This window comes from Triticum aestivum, chromosome 5A (assembly GCF_018294505.1).
Source record: "Triticum aestivum cultivar Chinese Spring chromosome 5A, IWGSC CS RefSeq v2.1, whole genome shotgun sequence".
Classification (NCBI taxonomy): domain Eukaryota; kingdom Viridiplantae; phylum Streptophyta; class Magnoliopsida; order Poales; family Poaceae; genus Triticum; species Triticum aestivum.
Genome location: NC_057806.1, coordinates 619,013,411 through 619,027,891, shown reverse-complemented (window position 1 = coordinate 619,027,891; position 14,481 = coordinate 619,013,411). Strand labels below are relative to the sequence as shown.

At 48.3% G+C, this 14,481-nt stretch overlaps 1 pseudogene; it reads left to right on the top strand.

Moving 5' to 3' along the window:
• Positions 1 to 10,560: 10,560 nt before the first annotated feature.
• On the top strand, positions 10,561 to 13,458 carry LOC123107993 (G-type lectin S-receptor-like serine/threonine-protein kinase At4g27290; annotated as a pseudogene).
• Positions 13,459 to 14,481: the final 1,023 nt, after the last annotated feature.

Genomic DNA, 14,481 nt, shown 5'->3' with positions numbered 1-14,481 from the left:
GGGCTGATGATGATGAACAATACAAGGAAGAACAGCCTCGCGAGGGTCTGTTCTTGGCTGGGGCGATGAACTGCTGGGAGGAGCTCAGTCACCCTTCTCTCTCTCTCTCTCTCTCTACCTGATCTTCTCTATCCTTCGATCCCTCTCTTTTCTTCCAACCTCTCTTTGCTCTGTGGGTGGCTGGTCCTATTTATAGAGGCCCAGGTCCTCTTCCCAAATATCGAGCGGGAAGGGAGCCAACAATGGCGGGCTAATTTGAAGGGGGACAGCTAGTATCAGTTATCCTGACAAAAGTAGTCTTCGCATGCGCAAAGCTCTGGTGATGACGCCGTCTTGGGCTCCACGATGACCTCCATCTCGTAGTCCTCCTGGTCTTGATCTCGTTGCACCGAAATGGCAAGCTTTGCCTGATGCCTCGGTACTCCGCGGCTGCGCTTGCCCCCTTTGCACCAAAGAGGAAGGGAGGACACTGCGCGGGCTGGCACCCGCCTGGCGCCCCCGGTCGTCATGGCTTACGTCACGGGCACCTCGTGAGGTACCCCGCCTTGATCTCTCTGCCTCCTCGTGAGCCAGCCTGACGAGGCCACGCCTGAGGAAGCTCCGCGTCGTCCGCCCCGCGAGGCTTGGCCCTTCGCGAGGGTCTTGGGTTTGTGTTGGTGAAGATGGGCCGCGCTGGGCCCCCTTTGAGCCACGCCACAGGCCGCAGGCAGGCAAGTCTGGGGACCCCCGTTCCCAGAACACTGACACACATGAAGCAATCTGGATGAAGGAGTTCATTACCGACCTAGGAGTTATTCCCAATGCGTCGGGCCCGATGACTCTCTTCTGTGACAACACTGGAGCTATTGCCCTTGCCAAGGAGCCCAGATTTCACAAGAAGACCAGGCATATCAAGCGTCGCTTGAACTCCATTCGTGAAAATGTTCAAGATGGAGACATAGAGATTTGTAAAGTGCATACGGACCTGAATGTCGCAGATCCATTGACTAAACCTCTTCCACATGCAAAGCATGATCAACACCAGAACTCTATGGGTGTTCGATTCATCACAATGTAACTAGGTTATTGACTCTAGTTCAAGTGGGAGACGGTTGGAAATATGCCCTAGAGGCAATAATAAAATGGTTATTATTATATTTCCTTGTTCATGATAATTGTCTATTGTTCATTCTATAATTGTGTTATCCGGAAATCGTAATACATGTGTGAATACAAGACCACAACATGTCCCTAGTGAGCCTCTAGTTGACTAGCTCGTTGATTAATAGATGGTTACGGTTTCCTAACCATGGACATAGGATGTCATTGATAATGGGATCACATCATTAGGATAATGATGTGATGGACAAGACCCAATCCTAAGCATAGCACAAGATCGCGTAGTTCGTCTACTAAAGCTTTTCTAATGTCAAGTATCTTTTCCTTGGACCATGAGATTGTGCAACTCCCGGATACCGTAAGGGTACTTTGGTTGTGCCAAACGTCACAACGTAACTGGGTGGCTATAAAGGTACACTACGGGTATCCCCGAAAGTATCTGTTGGGTTGGCACGAATCGAGACTGGGATTTGTCACTCCGTATGATGGAGAGGTATCTCTGGGCCCACTCGGTAAGACATCATCGTAATGAGCTCAATGTGACTAAGGGGTTGGTCACGGGATGATGTGTTATGGAATGAGTAAAGAGACTTGCCGTAACGAGATTGAACAAGGTATCGGTATACCGACGATCGAATCTCGGGCAAGTGCTATACCGGTAGACAAAGGGAATCGTATACGGGATTGATTGAATCCTTGACGTCGTGGTTCATCCGATGAGATCATCGTGGAACATGTGAGAGCCAACATGGGTATCCAGATCCCGCTGTTGGTTATTGGCCGGAGAGATGTCTCGGTCATGTCTGCATAGTTCCCGAACCCGTAGGGTCTACACACTTAAGGTTTGGTGACGCTAGAGTTGTAATGGGAATTGTATGTGGTTACCGAAAGTTGTTTGGAGTCCCGGATGAGATCCCGGATGCCAGGAGGAGTTCCGGAATGGTCTGGAGGTGAAGATTTATATATGGGAAGTCTAGTTTCAGTCACCGGAAAGGTTTCGGGGTTTATCGGTATTGTACCGGGACCACCGAAGGGGTTCCGGGGGTCCACCGGGAGGGTCCACCTGCCCCGAAGGACCTAATGGGTTGTAGTTGGGTGGGAACCAGCCCCTTAGTGGGCTGGTGCGCCCCTAAGGGCCCAAGGCGCCTAGGGTTGGAGACCCTAGGGGGCCGCTCCCCCCTAGGGCGGGCGCCCCCCTAGTTGGAAACCCTAAGGAGACGGGCGCCCCCCTCTAGATGGATCTAGGGGGCTAGCCCCCTCTCCCCTTTCCCTTATAAATAGTGGGGGGGGAGGGCAACCGCACCCCTTCTCAAGGCGCAGCCGTCCCCTCCCCAACTCCTCCTCTTCCTCCCGCGATGCTTGGCAAGCCCTGCCGGAGTACCACGCTGCTCCTACACCACCACGCCGTCGTGCTGTTGCTGGACGGAGTCTTCCCCAACCTGTCCCTCTCTCCTTGCAGGATCAAGGCGTGGGAGACATCCCCGGGCTGCACGTGTGTTGAACGCGGAGGCGTCGTCGTTCGGCGCTTAGATCGGAATCAACCGTGATCTGAATCGCTATGAGTACGACTCCTTCATCCGCGTTCTTGTAACGCTTCCGCATCGCGATCTTCAAAGGTATGAAGATGCACTCCCCTCTTGTTGCTTGTAAACTCCATAGATTGATCTTGGTGATGCGTAGAAAATTTTAATTTCTGCAACGATCCCCAACATGTATTGTTGCCATCGAGGATAACAAGATGGGGTTTTCATCATATTGCATGAGTTTATCCCTCTACATCATGTCATCTTACTTAAAGCGTTACTCTGTTCTCTTGAACTTAATACTCTAGATGCATGCTGGATAGCGGTCGATGTGTGGAGTAATAGTAGTAGATGCAGGCAGGAGTCGGTCTACTTGTCTCGGACGTGATGCCTATATACATGATCATACCTAGATATTCTCATAACTATGCTCAATTATGTCAATTTCTCAATAGTAATTTGTCTACCCACCGTGAATACTTATGCTCTCGAGAGAAGCCACTAGTGAAACCTATGGCCCCCGGGTCTATATTCTATCATATTAATCTTCCAATACTTATTTATTTCCTTTGCCTTTTATTTTACTTTGCATCTTTATCATAAAAATACTAAAAATATTATCTTATCATATCTATCAGATCTCACTCTCGTAAGTGACCGTGTAGGGATTGACAACCCCTTATCGCGTTGGTTGCGAGGATTTATTTGTTTGTGTAGGTGCGAGGGACTCATGCGTGGCCTCCTACTGGATTGATACCTTGGTTCTCAAAAACTGAGGGAAATACTTACGCTACTTTGCCGCATCACCCTTTCCTTTTCAAGGGAAAACCAACGTAAGTGCTCAAGAGGTAGCACGTAGATCTCCCCGGGAACGGTGCCACAAATGGCTAGTTGACAGGAGATCCAATCTTGACTTGACTTGGTGCAAATGTCCCCTACAAAAGCGTCAGAAATCCTTCTTGCTACCTCTTGAGCATGCGTTGGTTTTCCCTTGAAAAGAAAAGGGTGATGTAGCAAAGTAGCGTAAGTATTTCCCTTAATTTTTGAGAACCAAGGTGTCAATCTAGTAGGAGACAACACGCAAGTCACCTAGTACCTGCACAAACAAACAAGAACCTCGCAATCAACGCGATAAAGGGGTTGTCAATCCCTTCACAGTCACTTACGAAAGTGAGATCTGATAAAGATAATAAGATAAATATTTTTGATAGTTTTGTTGTATAGATTGAAAAGTAAAGATTTCAAAATAAATAGTAAACTAAAATTGTAGATCGGAAACTTATATGATATAAAGTAGACCCCGGGGCCATAGGTTTCACTAATGGCTTCTCTCAAGATAGCATATATTACGGTGGGTGAACAAATTACTACCGGACAATTGATAGAAAAGCGCATGGTTATGATGATATCTAGGTATGATCATGAACATAGGCATCACGTCCGTGTCAAGTAGACCGAAATGATTCTGCATCTACTAGTATTACTCCACACATCGACCGCTATCCAGCATGCATTAAGTTCAAAAGAACAGAGTAACGCATTAGGCAAGATGACATGATGTAGAGGGATAAACTCAAGCAATATGATATAAACCCCATCTTTTTTATCCTCGATGGCAACAATACAATACGTGCCTTGCTGCCCCTGCTATCACTGGGAAAGGACACCGAAAGATTGAACCCAAAGCTAAGCACTTCTCCCATTGCAAGAAAGATCAATCTAGTAGGCCAAACCAAACTGATAATTCGAAGAGACTTGCAAAGATATCAAATCACGCATATAAGAATTCAGAGAAGAATCAAATATTGTTCATAAATAATCTTAATCATAAACCCACAATTCATGGGATCTCGACAAACACACCGCAAAAAGAATTACATCGAATAGATCTCCAAGAACATCGAGGAGAACTTTGTATTGAGATCCAAAGAGAGATAAGAAGCCATCTAGCTAATAACTATGGACCCGAAGGTCTGTGGTAAACTACCCCCACATCATCGGAGAGGCTATGGTGTTGATGTAGAAGCCCTCCATGATCGAATCCCCCTCCAGCAGATCGCCGGAAAAGGTCCCCAGATGGGATCTCATGGGTACGGAAGGTTGCGGCGGTGGAAAAGTGGTTTCGTGGATCCCCCCGATGTTTCCAGGGTATAAGAGTATATATAGGCGAAAGAAGTAGTTCGGTGGAGCTACGAGGGACCCATGAGGGTGGGGGCGCGCCGCCCTACCTCGTGGCCGCCTCGCTGCTTCCTTGACGTCCACTCCAAGTCTCCAGGATTGCGTTTGTTCCAAAAAAGATCCTTGCAAAGGTTTCATTCCGTTTGGATTCCGTTTTGATATTCCTTTTCTGTGAAACACTGAAATAGGAAAAAACAACAACAATTTGCACTGGGCTTTCGGTTAATAGGTTAGTCCCCAAAAAATAATATGGAAGTGCATAATAAAGCCCATAAACATCCAAAACAGGTAATATAATAGCATGGAACAATAAAAAAGTATAGATACGTTGGAGACGTATCATCCACTAACCGCCAGACAATACCAATGAGGTTAACGGGGTCACCCTCGAGGTTGGTTGTCATGGACAGTTCGCACCGCCACCAATAACTACCTCCTCGAGCTTCCCATGCTACCTCCCCTTCCCCAACCTCTCCCATCTAGCTGTCGGCCTCTCCTACACCATCTTCGTCATGCTCCCAACCCAAACCCTGCGTTGATGCCCGACCTAGTGCCATAACAAAGGTCTAGATGGAACCGCATCCACCGCCACCCAACCCCATTGAGGTACCAACGAGAATCGCCTCCCCCGACGGTTGTGAAGATGGTCTACCACTAAAGACACTCCCCACTAACCGCCAGACAGTACCAATGAGGTTAACGGGGTCACCCTCGAGGTCAGTCGTCATGGCCAGTTCACACCGCCACCAATAACTACCTCCTCGAGCTTCCCATGCCACCTCCCCTTCCCCAGCCTCTCCCATCTAGTTGTTGGTTGCTCACCACTCCTCAGCAAACCATTGCACGTCGTTATGTCGCCTCTACCATCTAGCCGTCGGCCTTGTATTCATCATCTTCGTCAAACTCCCAACCCAAACCCTGCTTCGATGCCCGACCTAGTGCCACAACAGAAGTCTTAGAACTGCGCCCATCGCCGCCCAACCCATTGAGGTACTAACGAGAACACCCCCACCCCACACACATAACCCATGGATGCAAAGCAAGGGAGAGAATGAGATGATTGAAAGGAAAATGGGACCGGGAGGGGGGGTTTAGTGGGCCAGGGGTGTCGGAGTGCTACGTGGCTGCTCTCCGGACTCTGGCAAAGCTCTCCGCCCCAACTTTGCTTCCACATTATGGGAGAAAGTGCGTCCGGACCGATAGAGGCCCGTGTTAGATGGCACAACACGTCCGAACTGCGTGTACAAATGTACGCGGATGCCCTAAGAAGCTATGGGTTGTTCGTCGAAGACAAAAAAGGGGGAAAAATTGGTAGAAGAGTGGGTTGTTCGTCGAAGAAGAAAAAATAAACGAAAAAAAATCTGGTAGAAGAGTCATCCCCACGACTCCATCCACCTATTCACTTGTCTCTTCCCTCTCTTTCTCGTCCGGAACATAATCTGCGCGCACAACTCCGGCCATCGCCGCCCGGGAAACCGAAGAGGCCCAACTACTTTCCGCGAGCGGGAGCTACCGACGGGTGAAGCACCGCCTGCTCACTCTCCCGTCTCCCACCCGCATAATCAATGACTTCGACGTCATCCGCGCCCACCCCATGTCCGCCCAAGAGCCTGCGATGGCAAAATCGTCCTTCGCTTCGTCTTCTACAAGGTCCACGTCGCCGGCTACCCCGCGCCATGCCTGTGGCGACGAGGCGGCCCTGAACACCCTCGCGGGCGAAGGGGTGCTGTCGCATGGTGGCGGGGATGCCCTGCACAAGAGTAATTGACAAAAAACTACCACATTTCACGTATCCGTACCACAGAACTACCACATTTTGAAAACTGACCAAAAACTCCAGATTAGTACTAATTCTGTGAGAAAAAACTACCACTTTCACAAAATGGCCAGTTTAGACGATTTAAACACGTTTATGACAGGAGGGCCCGTTTGTCAGGGCTGACGTGGCGGAAATCGTCAACTCCGTTTATTTTGACTGTCATGTTGACCGTGATGACGGGTCAGGCCCACATGTCATTCTTCTTCTTCCTCCTCTTTCCCTATCGACATTTTAACAAACACTTCATGTGCTCCCCTACACCACCATCTGGAGCAGCATCCCGTGCGTCGTCGCTCCTCCGCCGTCACATCCACCCAGCCCGTCGCCGGAGTGGTCCGTCCATGCCAAAGACCTCCTCCTCCGCGCGAAAGAAGCTGGCTCTGGTGCCCTCAGGCCAGTGCTCGCCCGCGCCGCACATGGGCACCTCCTCTCATATGCTCCACGCTCTCCTCCTCGTTCTCTTCTCGGTGGCCGGCGTCCACGACGCGTCCAGCGGCGTCGCGCCCTATTTGATAGCCCTCGGACGGGTGGCTGCGGCCGAAGCACGCGCCGGTGGGGGCAAGGCGAGGCGCAGGGGTGCGGCGCGGGCACGGCCAGAAGAAGGCGAGCGCGGGAGGCAGTGGTGCTCCGGCCATGGTGAGCATCAACGACGGCGGGAGCGCGACAGTGGGCGGAGCTAGCGGGGCGTGGCTGGGCATTATCGGCAGCGGCGCCGGGGCAGCATCAGTGCATCAGTAGGTAGGGGTGCTGTCACTTAACAGGGAGCGGGGAGCAGGAGGAGGAGGAAGGTCGCCGGTGCCACGGGCTGCCGCTGCTCACCGGCGTCGAGGCGTCGACACGGTGGTGCTGCCCGATGCACATAAGGTGCTTGTTGAAATGTCAAACAGAGAAGGAGGGGAGGAAGAAGAAGGTTGATGATGACGTGTGGGTCCCATTTATCATAACGGTTAACTTCACGGTCAAAATAAACAGAGTTGAGTTTGCTGCCGGTCCCACATGTCATAAACATGTTTAAAATCATAAAAACGGTCATCAACTCAAATTGGTAGTTTTTTGTCACGAAATTAGCACTAATCTGAAGTTTTTTGTCAGTTTTTAAAATGTGATAGTTCTGTGAGACGGATACGTGAAATGTGGTAGTTTTTTTGTCAGTTACTCCCCTGCACAAGCAACTTGGAGCCGGCATTTCAGCGAACACCTAAGGGGCGTCCTGAATAATCTTGCACGAGCAACCTAGCCAATGCCGGGGCGGCACGATGATCGAGTGATGACACGATGGCAAGCCGGCGAGAGGAATGATCTAAGCCGTCTTCTTCCTTGGCTCCGGTCAAGGCCCATGCCGCCGTTGTTTCCTGTACTGAGGTCAGTCTCTACTCACACATTGCGCGTACTGAGGCCATCGCATTGGTGTGACCAAATACCTGGTAAAAAAATACCTTGGAATAATTCTGAAGCTATTCCAAGTTATATAATTCTGAAGTACTCCTATATACTAGCTGAAAGATGACAGACAAGTCTCTCTCTCCCCCTTTTTTCCGGGGAAGATGACTTGCAAGTCTTACATGTGAATGACCGGCATTTGTAAAGCTATCCCAAGTCCAAGATACGACCTTCACCAAGACAAGTCCTCTTTCTTTTCGCAAAAAAAGAAAAAGGACAAGTCCTCTTTTTTGGCAGGACTTCTCCGCCTTCAGACAAGTCCTCTTTTTTTGCTTTCCAGCAACAGTAGGCATCAGGTTAGAGGTTGGCTTTTGTGTTCACAAATAAATACAGTACTACTACCCAATAGTACTAGTGAAAGAAGGAATATGTCCTCCAATTCGACCTAGAATATCCTCACCAGGAAAAAAACACATATCTTGTTTTAGGAATGTAGCAGGTCCTCTGCCTCTGCTCCTTCATCAGGGCCTCAGGGGGTGAATTGGTGCAAAATCTTACTCCCTCCGATCCATATTAATTGGCAACTTTAGTTCGAAGTTAGTACAACTTTGTACTAAAGCTGCACCAGTTAATATGGATCAGGGAGTGCTGGAATAGACTAGACAAGGCAGAAGAGGAACACAAACAAAGGATCCGAATCTGTTTCTGAAACATAACCAGACTTTGCTGAGTACTCGGGGGAGGTGGGGGACATTGAGCACAACTGGTGTACGGAATGTATAAAAATTGACAGTGAGCATAGCAAAATGCATACTATTATAACCCGTTACAATTAGATGATGATTAACTAACAAATTTCAGTCGAACAGCGCGGGCCATTTCGTCGAAATCATCAATAATTGTATCTGTCGAGAATCATATTGCAATCTCTTTCTCGATGTAGATCAACAAGTAATCTCTTAGAAATATGTCTCCATTTTATTACGGAGTCTTGTTTTAACAAGTTTTATTGTTGTTGAAAATGCACACTCTGTTGTTGCGGCTGATACCAGTAAAAGAAGAACAACTCGAATTAATCTACATTTCTTTTATGTTGCTATAATTTCCATAGATTCAGTAAAAACCAGACCCACAAATGAATACTGCAAATTAGGAGATCAGAGTGAACGATCTTTCATCTTGAACATGTGTGACTGTGTGTGTTAGCTTCCTGATGTGCTCCAAACTGAAGAAGAAAAAAAAATAAAGTTCTTGATGTGCCTCGTACAGTCGTCCTAGATCTTGGCCTTGTAAGAACAGAATTTGCAGAGAGAGGAGAAGCTCCAAGAATGAGAAATAAGCAAAGGGGGGGCCAGGAATGGCTCCCTCCATAGCTGAAGGAGAGCAGGTCAAAGGGCTTCTCACTTTTTAGTGGGATCTTCTGTGAGTAGCACATGTGCTTTTATTATTTTGCTAAAATGCTCTCCGGGAGAAACATATACAAGAGGACACATAGCTTTTTTACATAAATAATCGGGGGCCTTCAGAAAAATTCATACAGAAATAATCGTGGGTCTTCAGAATAAGTTTTTTTTTTTGACAAAGGTCTTCAGAATAAGTTGGGCGGCTGGTGGTAAGCTAATCTAGTGCGGCTGCTAACCGAGAACGACACTCTAGGTCAAGTTTCACAGTCCAAGGAATGGCTGAAGTTGACCTAGAATGAATTGATTAGGCAGAATAATATATCAAGGAAGGGACAACCCCCATAGTTAATCCCCTTCTAATTTTCAGCACAGTAGTGACTAGATTGCATTCTGTTAACTTATCCATCATTCAGCACCATAATGTTGTTGGGTGTGTCTACCTTTCAATCAGCCTTGCTCGTGTACCAGATATAAGAAGGATCCATACTACTATCGGAGGTGAAGTCTTTCACTCACCAACCTAAAACCTCTGCATTGAACCACCACAAGAGTTAGGCCCTGTTCGGGATCGTCCAGCTCCACGGAATACGGGAGCGGACGGAGCGCCACTTTGGCAACTCCCAGAAAATACGCTGCGGGCCGCTCCGCTCGGCTGCTCCAGGAGCGGAGCTGCGGAGGCGGAGAGCTGCCGAACAGGCTCTTACTCTGCAAGTTCAAATTCCCAGCCTCTTCCAGCCCTGAGTGCCTGGATATTCAGTATTCATCGACTATCCCATCCATGGCTCCTCCGGCCTTCCCCCTCCTTCTACTCAGCCAAATCCATAAACTTCTTTCAATTTAATGCACTGCGATGCAAAACAGTTTGCGTTTTCTCGAAAAAATTATAACTACGAAGCATGCACAAAGTATATAGTAATCGCAGGATGAGAGACAAGTCTTACTACAATATTTGCAAAACTTAATCAGGGAAGGGAAAAAACAGAGCCTGCTGTATACCAGGTCAATGGAACCTTCCTATTGAATTATTCCATGATATACTGGATGACAAACTTTTGACCTCACATTCATCAACAATGACTCTGAATACTCACCAACCTAAAAACCTCTATATCCAAGCACCACCACGAGTTAGGCAGAAAGTTCAAACTCCCATGCTCCTGCCAGCTCTGGGTGGGTGGGTGGGTGTTCTTCCAAGCTGCCATCCATGGCTCCTCTCATCTTCCTCCTCCTACTCAGCCAAGTCCATGTCTGCACAGCCGTTGATATCATCAACTCCACCTCACCGTTGTCTGGGACGACACACAGGATTGTATCCCAGGGCAAGAAATTCACCTTGGGATTCTACTCCCCGACACAAGGTAACACCACCTCTTCCAGCTCCAACACCTACTACATAGCCATATGGTACAGCGACATACTGCCGGTGACGACGGTGTGGACGGCGACCACCGACGTGCCGGTTTCCGACCCGACCAGAGCCGCCTTGGCCATGGGCAGCGATGGCAACCTTGTCCTCTTTGACCAATACAGGAACAGGGAGCTGTGGTCGACCAACGTGAGCGTACCCTCCAACTCCACCATGGCCATCATCAGGGACACCGGTAGCCTCGACCTCACCGACGCCTCGAATTCATCCATAATTTATTGGCGGAGCATAGACCATCCAACAAACACCTGGCTTCCAGGGGGGAAGCTCGGGCTGAACAAGATCACCGGCGTGAGCCAGAGGCTTGTTCCTTGGAAGAACACGGCAGACCCATCTCCAGGGCTGTTCACGCTGGAGCTGGACCCAAACGGCACGCCACAGCTTTTCATCCAGTGGAATCTGTCCATAACCTACTGGTCCAGTGGCCCTTGGAACGGCCATAACTTTAGCCTTGCACCGGAGATGACAGTCGGTTTCACATTCGACTTCCCATTCATCAACAACGACACTGAAGGCTACCTCTTCTACTCGCTGAGGGATGACTCGGTCATCTCGCGGTTCATCATCGACGTGGGCGGGCAGATCAAGCATCTGTCATGGGTGGATTCCTCACAGCAGTGGATGTTAGTCTGGGCCCAGCCACCGATCCAGTGCGAGGTCTACGCGCTCTGTGGGGCATACGGCAGCTGCAACCTCAATGCCCTGACGCACTGCAGCTGTGTCAAGGGGTTCAGCCAGAAGGTTCAGAGTGACTGGGACCTCCAGGATTACAGCGGCGGGTGCAAGAGGAACACGCCATTGCATTGCCAGACCAACTCGACTTCTGCACATGCACAGACTCATCAGTCTGACAAGTTCTATGTCATGGAAGATGTGTTGCTACCTGATAACGCTCAGGGTGCAGTGGCTACAAGCTCTCACGAATGTCAGGTGGTGTGTCTGGATAGCTGCTCTTGCACCGCTTACACTTACAATCACACTGGGTGCTTCATTTGGCACGGGGACCTCGTTAACCTCCGAGAGCAGTACAGGGGAAATGGAGGAGGCGATCTCCTCCTCGGGCTCGCAGCATCCGAGCTGGCAGACCCAAAAAAGCCCAAGATGGTGATCATTGGTGTAGCTGCTGGTGTAGGCTTGATAATGCTTGCAATGTTCTTCCGATATCAGAAATGCTGCCGAGACAGAAGAAGTCATTGGGTATCCGAGAATGCTGGGATGATAGCCGCACCGACTGGCTTCAGGTACAATGATCTATTGGACGATATTCAAAGTATTGATTCGCTGCTTCTTGATCTATCAACGCTACGAGTTGCTACAAATGACTTCGGCAAAGGAAATATGCTTGGTGCAGGAGGTTTTGGTATGGTTCATAAGGTACAAATCATGCCGTATCCCGTATGTAACTTTATCTAACTTTATGTATTTATTTACCAATGAGTATCTTGTCTTGCATAGGGAGTCCTACCTGACGGTAAACAAATAGCAGTAAAAAGGCTATGCCAGAGTTCCAAGCAAGGGATAGGGGAGTGGAAAAGTGAACTTGTCCTGGTTGCTAAGCTTCGCCACAGGAATCTTGTGAGCCTCATTGGCATTTGTTTGGAAGAACAAGAGAAAATACTTGTGTATGAATTTATGCCCAACAGAAGCCTTGATACCATTCTTTTTGGTACACAACCTTTTCACCATTAGTTTCTCAAGGAATATTTTCACTATGGCTGAGCTTCAATAAGAGTACTTTCACTGCAATGCTGATACTTCTTGTTTGAACGAATGGCAGATTCGGAGAAATGTAAGGACCTAGATTGGGGAAGGAGATTCAAGATTATCAACGGAGTTGCTAGGGGATTACAATATCTCCACGAAGATTCTCAGCTGAAGATAGTTCACCGGGACCTGAAAGCAAGCAACATCCTGTTGGACTTTGATTACAACCCTAAGATTTCTGACTTCGGCCTAGCAAAGATATTTGGAGGGGATCAATCAGAAGATGTCACCAGCCGTATCGCTGGAACATAGTAAGCATAGTTAGCATTTCTCAGTTAAAACGCACACAGGACACAAAATTAATTATGTTCTTATTATTGCAGCGGATACATGTCGCCTGAATACGCCATGCATGGTCAGTACTCAACAAAGTCGGATGCGTTCAGCTTCGGTGTTTTGGTTTTAGAGATCGTCACAGGAAGAAGAAACAGTGGCTCCTGCACCTCCGAGAAATACGTTTACCTCGTAAACCTTGTAAGTACTCACGAACCAACGTTAGTAAACTCTGCGCGTGTGGCTCAATCCCCACCGTAATAACCGAGCAATTTGGAATTTACCGATTGGGTGCAGGTATGGGAGCACTGGGTCAGGGGAAATGTCATCGAGCTGATCGACGCATCGCTTAGCAGGCATCCTTCTCCCACTGAACAGGTGCTGAAGTGCATCAAAATCGGGCTACTGTGTGTGCAGAACAGGCCTAAAGACAGGCCGACAATGTCGTCGGTAAACGTCATGCTTAGCAGCCACAATGTTCGTCTCCCTCCTGTTTCCATGCCGGCCTTCTGTGACGGGTTGAACGGGTGCAGTGATAATTCAGAAGCGGCGTCCTCAAATGGGGTAACCATGACAAGGCTCGACCCAAGATGAGCCTTGGAGCAGTCGCTGAGCCAGTTTGGACTAGTGTTAATTTACAGTCTGTTTAGAGACCACCTGGTGGCTATGATGAAAAGTCATATATGTTCCTCCAAGATTGTCTTCAGTTTCAGTTTTGCTGTGAAGAGGCGTCAGGGTATTGCCGTTGGGAAAAAAATGTCAGCGGCACTATTGCGATATGCGCCTTACCCTTGAGCAACTGCATTTGTCAGTAAGTGTTTTTTTAGAATGACGCTCTAACTTCATTCAAATTCAAGAAAAATACAGGTACAATGCTTCGGATCATAGATCCATGAAATTATAAAGTTACTCCTGCAACGAAGAAATAAAATGAAATTTCTTAGAAACAACTTCTCGGTGGTACCAATCTTTGCAACCCGAAATATTGCAAGGCTTCGGTAAAGAGACTGCGGTCATATAAAACGCGTGCCAAAAGAACAGTTGGGCATGCCAGCTGCCTTTGTTTCAGTGGATGCGGGGTGCGTAGCTACTTGAAGCAATGAACTAGCCCACGGAAGAACTCGGCTTGAGGATTTGGTTTTGGGTCCAAGTGACAAAATATTTCAAGTTCTTGTCCATCCAAACTAAGCGGGACAGATGTATCACATCATGCAGTTTAAAAAAGATCGATTAGCTTTTTCCTAGGTGACATGTAATTGACCACGTCGAAGCATTCCATGCACAATATATACCATTACAGTACATATTACAACATCTATATATTGTTGCAGGAAACATCCCCGTCGAAGACCCGACTCTTTCCAAGTCTCCCTCCGATTACATTTCCAAAACCCCATCAAAACCTGGTTGATTGACTGGTTGCATTAACACCTGTTGATTGCTCCAATCGGTCAAGATAATTGTGTCATTGATCAGATCAAGGCTGATGCAGAAGCATTGGGCGCTGGGAAGTTCAGGGCGTTTTCCTCTGCAGCTCTGATGTCATGTACATTTTCCTTGGGTTGCACTCCTGGGTTGTTTCTCCTTTGTTTTCTTCGGACGTCGTGGTCGTGGAAT